Below are 10,228 nucleotides of genomic sequence, written 5' to 3'. Positions count from 1 at the left end.
GCATTCTTGCTTTAAAAGGATCTTAGGTGGCAGAGCTCAAATTTCTTTCTTATTAGGGCTTATTAGGACTTTCTTATTAGGGCTTTTGTAACTTCTTATGTTTCTTATTAGGGCTTTTGTAACTTCTTATTAGGGCTTTTGTAACTTCCTATGTTTAGTTTAGTTTTCTATTGTTCACTAAGTAAAAAACTGCATTACTTCTCAATCTGGTTCTCTAGTGCTTTCTTACCCCAAAATTAACTTTTCCATGGTTCTTAATTATTTCAAGGGCTGACAGGCAGATGTAACAAAGATGTCATCATTGGTAATTGGCAGAAGTTAAGAGGGTTGAGAGTCCCATGGACTGCAAGAAGAACAAACCTCTCCATTCTTAAGGAAATCAACCCTGAGTGCTCACTGGAAGGACAGATCGTGAAGCTGAGGCTCCAATACTTTGGCCACCTCGTGAGAAGAGAAGACTCCCTGGATGTTGGGAGAAGGGGACGACAGAGGACGAGATGGTTGAATAGTGTTCTCGAAGCTACCAGCATGAGTTTGACCAAACTGTGGGAGGCAGTGGAAGACAGGAGTGCCTGGCGTGCTCTGGTCCATGGGGTCACGAAGCGTCAGACACGACTAAACAACTAAACAACAACAAAACAAGAGGGTTAGAATCATAGAATCATAGAGTTGGAAGGGACCATCATCTAGTCCAACAAGAGAGTTGTAGTCCTCCTGAAAAGCACTGGTGGACATGAGAGGCCTGCCTTAATAAGGGTGGTGACCCTTGCTTTGGTGAGGGCAAGAGAGTGAGGAACTACGTTAAAGGATACTCTGTCTAGTCCAAGGTGCATTTGCAAAGGTTTTAGGAAGCTTGCTTTCTGATATCTCAGGCAGTTGAAAAAGAATGTTGTGTCTACAGGTTGCAAAAGAAAGTTGCGTCATGTGGGTTCTTCTATCTCAAAATATGTAAAGGAGCCCAGAAAGTAAGACGCAAACACGCAGTAGCCTTGTTCACATGTTGCACTGAACACAAGTATAAGCTGTCACTACCCATGTGTGAACAGCTCAGCTATTGTGTACACTGGCACATGGACTGTACACTCATTGAAGGGATGTGGGTGGCACTGTGGTCTAAACCACTGAGCCTCTTGGGCTTGCCAGTTGGAAGGTCAGTGGTTCGAATCTGCTCAACGGGGTGAGCTCCCATTGCTCTGTCCCAGCTTCTGCCAATCTAGCAGTTCGCAAGCCTATCAGTGCAAGTAGATAAATAGGTACCGCTGCGGTGGGAAAATAGTAGTTTAGTCATGCTGGCCACATGACCCGAAAAATTGTCTTGGACAAACATTGGCTCCCTCAGCCTGCAAGCGAGGTGAGCGCCGCACCTCATAGTTGCCTTTGATTGGACTTAATCATCCAGGGGTCCTTTACCGTTACCTTTTATCTTACACTTGTTGAACATTACATGTGAATTACTGTATGAGTATACAGTATTTTGTACACAGATTATACGCTCATTGAATGCAATGTTTGAACATCCCTGTTTCAGTCAGGTATCTTACACCAACTGACAGGAAATGTAAGTCTAGGCCTCTTGTGCTTGAAACAGCTTAGGTAGAAGGGAGCCGATATTGCTCCTCCAGTGATACAGTTGTTCAAGATGCTGCAGCTACCAAAATGCTACTTTCTTAATTAAAAGCACAGGAGCCTTGTTCCTTTGTTTCATCTGGCAATCGTAGGGTGGTCAATGCCATCTAGTGGTCCTATCCAGCAAGTCAGAGCTCTACATACTAGGACCAAAGATTCAGCTTTCAGCAAGACTGTATCGTGTGAGAAAAACTTCCCATCTATGGAGTCCTGATATTTTTTTTAATAAAAAAACCAGTGCCACTCATAAGAGATATTTTAAGCCGCTCCCAACAGCAAACCTCAGTCTGCAAACCAAACTATATTTGTTTGGTTTAAAAATTTTTTGTTTAAGATGCAGTTTTTAACTTAACTGTGTGAGGAAAGAAAACCTTGTACATGAGGCAAAGACCAGAGAGCTCTGATTATAACCAGCATATTTACAGCTACCTGACTGCAAACTAACCAATATTGTCCCTGGCAGGACATCTTGTTTTTGCCAGAGTGTTCCTGAGAAATGAAAAGAAGTTAATTTATGCATTTTATATAATATGCCTGCTTTTTTTTTTTTTACCTAGCAGTCTCTAGTCTAGCAAGCATTCATTTCCACAAGGAGTTCCTCAAAGCTACATGACCAGAAATACTTATTATGGATTTGTTAGCTAAATGTTCACCAAATATGGTGGGTGGTCCAGGTCCTTAACTTCCCCTACCCAACACCCCAGTCTTCCTTCCTTCTACTCCCCCTCCTTAGGAAGAATATTCTGGTGCCTGAAGCTCAGTGTTACCTAGAGATGGAAACTCTCTATGCAGCCTTTCATTTAAACAGTTAGATTATTGCCCATTAAATTCCACATCTGGGGTAGGATCCTAGGAACAGATGGGTTGTGCCAGAGGGGACTGCAAATCCTGTGCAGTGCTTAAGGTTGGAACATTTTAAAGCAGTCGCCACATAGAAGAAGGTTGCTTTCAGATTATTTGTTTTAAGAACATTTAGATTTATTTGTCTGAAGAAAGATTGAGTGTTATCTCATAATTCCCAGTGCATTTTCCTGACACTTTTAAAAAAGGGGTGGGGGGAGACTCAACATTTTATTCTTTTAGCCACTGACCACAACCACAACTGCACTGGACAGAACATGTACCCGGGTGATACAATCCATACAATAAACCCCAAAGGAACAAAGTCACAGGATAGTATCTTCAGCAGAAAATTGTTCATAAACAATAAAAGCTTGTTTTGTAAAGCTGGCAAATGCATAAAAAAAAAAGAGTATGTAAACTGTTCCGCCTGGCCTTTGGCTTGGAGCCCATTTGATTCCCTCCCTCCCTTTCTTTTTTCTTTTCCTTCTCCTCCTGCAATGAGGCTACATTTTAATATTTTAATGTTTCAATATTTTAATGTTGCATTTTAATTTTGTTTTTAAGTTGTAATCATTCAACTTGTTTTTATTATTACTTGTAAGCCTCTCTGAGCCCGGCCTTGGCTGGGGAGGGTGGGGTATAAATAAATAATAATAATAATAATAATAATAATTATTATTATTAATATATATATTGATTAATTTTAGGTCAACTTGGGTTTAGCTTCTGACATTATTATTATTATTATTATTATTATTATTATTATTATTTATTATTATTCTTCCTGATACTTTCCTTATTGGAAAAAAGTATTAATTGCAGGGGGCTGGATTAAATGACCCTGAGGGTCCCTTCCAACTCTAGAATTCTATCATTCTGGGGAAGTGGATTTGCTTCACAAAAGCGTCAAATAAGGTTTAATTGTTCTGCTTGAATTTGCCATTATGTGATTGAATCCCACCTGGAAATGATGGCAGTCTGGATAGAATTGGTGCACCAGCCCTAATACTGTTTTAAACAATGAATGAAAATCCATAGCATTTTACTCTCATAATACTGTTTTATCCCATGTATATTGGATGCTCCTGGGTACAGCAACTGATGAAGTCCCTTTCATGCTCTTTTCACCAAACATGCAGTTGCTAGGGGTTATAGCCAGAGGGCCTAATAGAGGCAGGAGCATCTTCCTGTTACCTTCCCCACATGTTCAATGAAGTGCTGCAGTAATTTTGGATTTTATCTATCTGTCTAGCTAGCTATCGTACTACAGACTAACATGACTGTTCTAGAATGTGTGTTTCTAGTCAATGCTTGACTGGGATGTTTTCTTTCATGCAGGGGCATATGAAGTGGTGGGGGGGTGGCGGGGGCGGGTTGACCTGGGTGCCACTCTGGGAGGGGTTGACAAGATGGCCCCTGCCTCCCCCCAGCTGTAGAGTGGCTGAGTCGCACGACGTCCATATGGGTTGCCACTCTCACGTGACGCCCATACGAGTGACTGTACAGGCTGCCGTGCATGTGCACTCTGTACAGGATGTTGCACATGCACAGTCCATACGGACGCCGCATGTGCGTAATTGGGCAGTTCATCCTGCCCCGGGTGCTGGAGAGGGTTCCTCCGCCACTGCTTTCATGTTAGGCAAGACTCAATTGTGTCTGCTGAAAAGTGGCTTTAACTTCGCCTGAAAATAAGTGGAATGAGATCCCACTCCATCCCACCTCGCTTCAAACGCAGATCCTGCAGCTTCTTTTGCTACTGCTAGCGCCTGTAATGTTTTCAGAACTGCCTGCCAGAATCACCACCAATGGTCTTTTAAGTAAATAGAGCAAACCTCCCCCTCCTCCCCGCAATAACACCAAATAAGCATGGAATTTCACAATGCCGTTCGTCCAGGCTCATTTCTGACCGAAATGGCCCTTTAAAGATAAATAAACCTTCTTCTGAAACTGCAAATTCCTTTCCTGAGAAATGTGATTAGGCATCAGACGCATATTACCTCAGTGTGTGCTCAGACACTATTAAAACAAATTACTCTATTTCAGTATAACTAAGGCTTATTCATTCACAAATAATGATGGGAAGGTGGGGAAAGTCCCCAAGGAGGGAGGAAAATAACTGGCCTGTTGTAAGTTGAGACATGAACTTATTTAACAGTGATTTATTTTTCTAATATCACAAAACAGGCCCCAGGAGAAGGTACAATAAATGGATCAATGCTGATCTCACTTTCAGGCTATTTCCTAAGAAGAAGCAGTTGTGTTTATAAGCTGCTGATGGTAGAACAATATGTCCTTGTCCATAGTTCAGCAAATGCTTTCCTCATATGCCTTGCAAAATTCATGTAACTGAGGTGTAGCCAGTTTAGAATTGTGTTTGAGCAATGTGAGACAAACATTTTAGATAACTGAACTGCGTGAGGCATGGATAAGGTGAGGACACAGGTGGCTGATAAGAAGTGCCTATAAATTGTTTTTCAGCCTGTCTCATTATTTGTAGCAATGCCTCTGAAACTCTAAATTAGTTTGCCCTTAAACCGAAGGTAATGTTTGTAAACTTTCCCCTCTTTAATTCCATTTTCTGGGGGGGGGAGGGGGATCACAAGCATGCATTTATCTTTTTTCAAAAGTTATTTGAGAAAGTTAAAAAAAAACACACCAAATGCTTTCAAAGTGAACTGGAGGAAGCTCTCTCATCATGATTGCATCAAGGAGCAATTCTGTCAAATACCTAGGACGTTTTCCATTCCAGAGGTCAATCCCAGCTTCTGCAAAACGGCCAGACACATGAATACGAACAGATGAGCCAGAACACATGAAGAGTCTCTTGTTTTATTACCAGTCCTTGCACCACCAGCACTGACTGATGAAAGTAGATGGTTTACCTCGGATAACCTTATTTCTCCAGAACTACAATCCTTTGCTTTCATGTTATAAAAAACAAAAAGCCAGCACAGGACAAATAACCTCAGGGAGAAAATCTGTGTGTGCCAGCCACCTGCAAACACTTTAAAAAGTACTAAATCCAGTCTATTGTCCTGCAGAAGGATTTGGACAACAAACTTGCTATGATTTCAGTCTTCTTGCAGCTTAGTTTAAATTAGCGTGTTTGGGGTGGAAATCTGTAGCAGGGCTGAGGAGGACCCTGGAATCAATAAAACATTCACTGTTCTTGTGGTCATTTCATTTCATCCTTTGCCAGAAAACAGCAAATACAGACTGCTAACAATTACGAAGCAAGTGCATGAGAGACTCTAGGTGACCTGATGTTTGCAACCTTAATGGAGAGAATGATTCAGCTGAAAAGCAGAATGGGGGTGACCTCCTATCCTTCTCTCAGGTGATGCCTGATTTTATCCTTGCAGTTCCTGATGTGCCAAATCAACGCTTGGGTGGGAGTCCTTAAAATAAAGCCTATAAAATTATAAACAGCACATTTAACAGCCCCATGTGTTGCCTCCCCTCTGAGTCAGCTGAGTACTGTGGCGTTGGTCTAGCCATGCAAAATGGCAGCTCTCAGGGAAAAGACAACTGTAATTCCTTTGGTCCACTGAAAACTCTCTATCCTTCTTTCTGAGGATGTAACATGTAGCTCACAGACCAAACGCAGGCAGAGCATTCGCCCACCTAAATTCCCTCCTGTTACTCCACTCTGAAATAATCGCTCTTCATTTCCTGCTCTGAAATACTTGAGTTGCTTACCAATTTAAACAACGGCTGTGTTCAGCCGCAAAGAGGGCTGCTTTTCAGTGGGGAATGAAGTCATGCAGCAATTCCAGAGCAACAGGAGGGATCTTCCAGAATGAAGCACACCACCATACAAACGTGAGGCAGGAATATGGAATTCTCATATTGCTGTAAATTCAATTTATTCAAAAAAGCACATCCTCTGAGGTCTGCGGAGTATTATTTTTCGGTGTTGTTTTTGTTAAGAGGACTGCATAGGAACTGGGTTGGCCTTTGCTAAAACTGCCATCAGGCAAACCAATCTGATCGTTATGAATACGAAGTGGGTGGGGGGAGGCCACAGATGCACATTTTTGCAATGTGGGGAAAGCCAGACGACTTGTTTTAGGGCCCCTTCACACATACATTTTAACCAGGGCTTTTCTTATGTTCTTTTTGTTCTTATGTATAAACTTACATGTACCATATAGGCCTGAAAATAAGCCGCACTTTCCCCCCAAAATTCCCACTGTGAAAAGTAAAATTGCTGCTTATACAGTGGTACCTCAGGTTAAGTACTTAATTCGTTCCGGAGGTCTGTACTTAACCTGAAAGTGTTCTTAACCTGAAGCACCACTTTAGCTAATCGGGCCTCCCGCTGCCGCTGCGTCGCCGGAGCACGATTTCTGTTCTTATCCTGAAGCAAAGTTCTTAACCTGAAGCACTATTTCTGGGTTAGCGGAGTCTGTAACCTGAAGCGTATGTAACCTGAAGCTATTGTAACCCGAGGTACCACTGTATTCGCAACCTTACAGTATGCAGCCAAGAGTGTGGGGCAAACAGTGCAATGAGCGCAGCAAAGCGGTGCCTGTCCCGCGTGTAGTCCCCTGTCTTCTCCCCCAAGGCCAGGAAGGGGGAGAGAGAGAGAGGAGAAGGGGAAAGGCTGCCAGCAGTGCAGCGCAGCTCCCCCCTGCCCACAATGGAGCCAGGAGCAGCGAGGAATGGAACGGCTTATATTCAGGTATTTTTTTCCTTTTTTTCTCTCCCCCCCTCCAATTTTAAAGGTGTGGCTTATATTCGGGTGCGGCTTATCTTCGGGCCAATACTGTATACTAAGTCAAAGAACAAACACTAGATTTTCTTCAGCTCAGATGTTGATTCTTGTCCAAAATATTGCCCATAACCCTATTTTTAATGTTTCAAGTATTCCATCAATACTTCCTCTGAATAAGGGGTTAGCAATTGGCAACACCTGTGTTGGCCATTTGATGGCAGAGTCTGGCCTCCAAAATGCTATTACCAACAGCAAAACTTGTGCATTTTTACACCACTGACTGCTCAGTTGTTTATATAGGATTTTATACCGGTGATTTATGATCCTTATTATATGCTGCCCTAGTAGGGAAGTCTAAAATGTATACAGTGGTACCTCAGGTTAAAGACGCTTCAGGTTACAGACTCCGCTAACCCAGAAATAGTACCTTGGGTTAAGAACTGTGCTTCAGGATGAGAACAGAAATCGTGCTCCGGCGGCAGCAGGAGGCCCCATTCGCTAAAGTGGTGCTTCAGGTTAAGAACAGTTTCAGGTTAAGAACAGACCTCTGGAATGAATTAAGTTCTTAACCTGAGGTACCACTGTATATGTAAAATCTTTTGAATAAATACATTTTCACATTTGCTTGCTTACTCAGTACTTGATGACTCTCAGACACATGTATGAACTGACTCCTTGGGAAAGTATGGTGTCTGAGGCGATGTGAGGTATTATGAAAGTTTGGTCTGTGGTAAATTTGTGGTGGCTTAGGAAGTGCATACGCTGCATTATTGTATGCCTTCAGTGCTGGATGCAGGCATCTTTTGAAATGTGCTGTTGAAGTAGCATTTGCCACCTTGGTGTATACTCACCCACAACATCATTGGTCAGGTGTGGATTCACCTTCCATTGCTAGCACCACCTACATCTGTTTTCAAAGCATCAGACTGTTGAATCAACCTGCAATGAACTTTTATTTTCAGAATGTGCTTTTCAGGGGCAACAGAAATATGCAGTGGGTGTAGATTGTGTGTGGACTACGTAGAAATAACAAGTATTCTGACTCCATTGATTCTAGAATAAAATGCTCTGTGTGTGTGTGTGTACACACAGCCTTGTGTGTGATTACGCACCCTTTGCTGTTCTGAATGTTTTGTTCCTATGCATCCACAGAAGGGGATTTTGTCTCCATTTCTTTTTAACTAAGTAATATTTCCCTGCATATCTGGGGAATCCCATGAGCGTACAGAAACCCTCACATTGTCTGGAGGTGGCCCCATTTCATTGCTCTGCTGGTTGGCTATTAGATGGAACAAACAGACAAGGAAGCTAGAGCTGACATCTTCTCAAGTTCTCTTCACAGGTCTGCACCCATGGGTCTTGTCTCTGCCACAGACATCCTGTGTGACTTTAGGAAAACCACTCAGCATTTCTCTACTTCATTTCCCCTAATATGCAAAAAAACCAGACCTTGTTTCACGGCTCCACTGCGATCACACTTCACTGGGGTATATATGGTCCAACAGGAGGCAATGGTGGTCTAGGCCTCAGGGGAAAATTCATGTATATTTTTTATTTGTTCTAAATTTACAGTTGCAGAAATATCAAATTAGATTGCACACATTCAGTAAAATGGATGGGATCAATATTATTATTATTATTATTATTAGTTGCATTTACATATCACTTTTTTTCTCCAAAGAGCTCAAGGTGGCATGTATGGTTTTCCCCTCCTCAATTAATCCCCACAACAACCTTGCGAGGTAAGTTAGGCTGTGACTGGCACAAGCTTTATATGATATGAATGCTACAACAAAGCGCTTTATATGCATTATAACACTGTGGAGTCCCGTCTTTTGCCAGCAGGATTTCCCTGTATGAAGTTTACAACGTGTTGAACTGAATTGCTTTTTTGATGTGTCTAGCCAAGGTCACCCAGTGAACTTCATGGCAGTGTGGGGATTTGAACACTGGCTTCCCAGGTCCTAACCCAACACCCTAACCACTACACCACATTGGCTTATCAATGAAGGTTCGGTTCCTTGAGAATTATATAAAAAAGTTTCCAGACCTGTTAAGGGAAAGCAAGTGGAAGAGGCCTAAGAAACATTGTCCATTTTGGGGTAGGGGCTAGTCTAGACGCCATCTGAGCAGCCCTGCGATTTTAGGTTCTAATGCTGAGATTTGGTCAGAAGAGCGCTAATGGAACAATCAGGATTGATGCAGATTACCCTGATGGCCCTGGCAGAGCAGTAAATGACCATGGTTTGTTAAGGAGATGTCTGCCAATAGATGTGTGGTTATGGAAGGAAAGCCATTGGAAATCAGGGCTGAGCCTCCCCACATCCCAAAGCTGGGAGTTAATGTGAGAGAAGAACAGCCATTCCCTTCTCACAGGTGGAGCTGGGAACACCCAGTGGCCTGTTTTGTTGTCTGTGGAAATCACAAAGACATCACAAGTCTCTGGCTCCCTTTATTCCAAGGAAAGCATACCCAAAGTATGCACAGAGACCCCTGTTGCCATGTGCACAACAATGTTTTTCTCCCACAACATGACTGACCATGAGGTTGAAATGCTACCTAGTGACTCTTGACAAGGTAATATAAGGTCATTATGGATTACTTTTTTGTTGCTGCTGCTGTTAAAGCTATAGTCATATCAGGACCAAGATACATAGCATCCTTGGGCAGCAACCAAGGCTCACTCCTAATGTCTGCCCTGGGCCTCTGTGCTGGAGGCTGTATCTAGTTATCCTTTAAATTTCCTATAATTCCCCCAAGCCTAGTGTTGCTCTGGGTGGCTAGACACAGTGTCCCAGTGCAACTTAGACCTGCTACCACAGCTGGATAAGCCTCCTAAGGCCCACTGACAGAGGAGGGGGTTCATCAGAGGACCCCCTCAAGCCTGAACCCAGTCCTGATTCACATCCTTATTGCTCTAATTCAACTGGGTTCCTTTTCCTTCTTTTGATCACATTTGGATCCAGTTCTTACTTTAGAGCTCTCAGAGAATCAAGGAACATTGTTGCGTGCTCAGCTGATGAGTCTAAGCAGCAGAACGCT

Source organism: Podarcis raffonei, chromosome 4 (genome assembly GCF_027172205.1).
Source record: "Podarcis raffonei isolate rPodRaf1 chromosome 4, rPodRaf1.pri, whole genome shotgun sequence".
Lineage (NCBI taxonomy): Eukaryota > Metazoa > Chordata > Lepidosauria > Squamata > Lacertidae > Podarcis > Podarcis raffonei.
Note: the sequence above shows the minus strand (reverse complement) of the source record.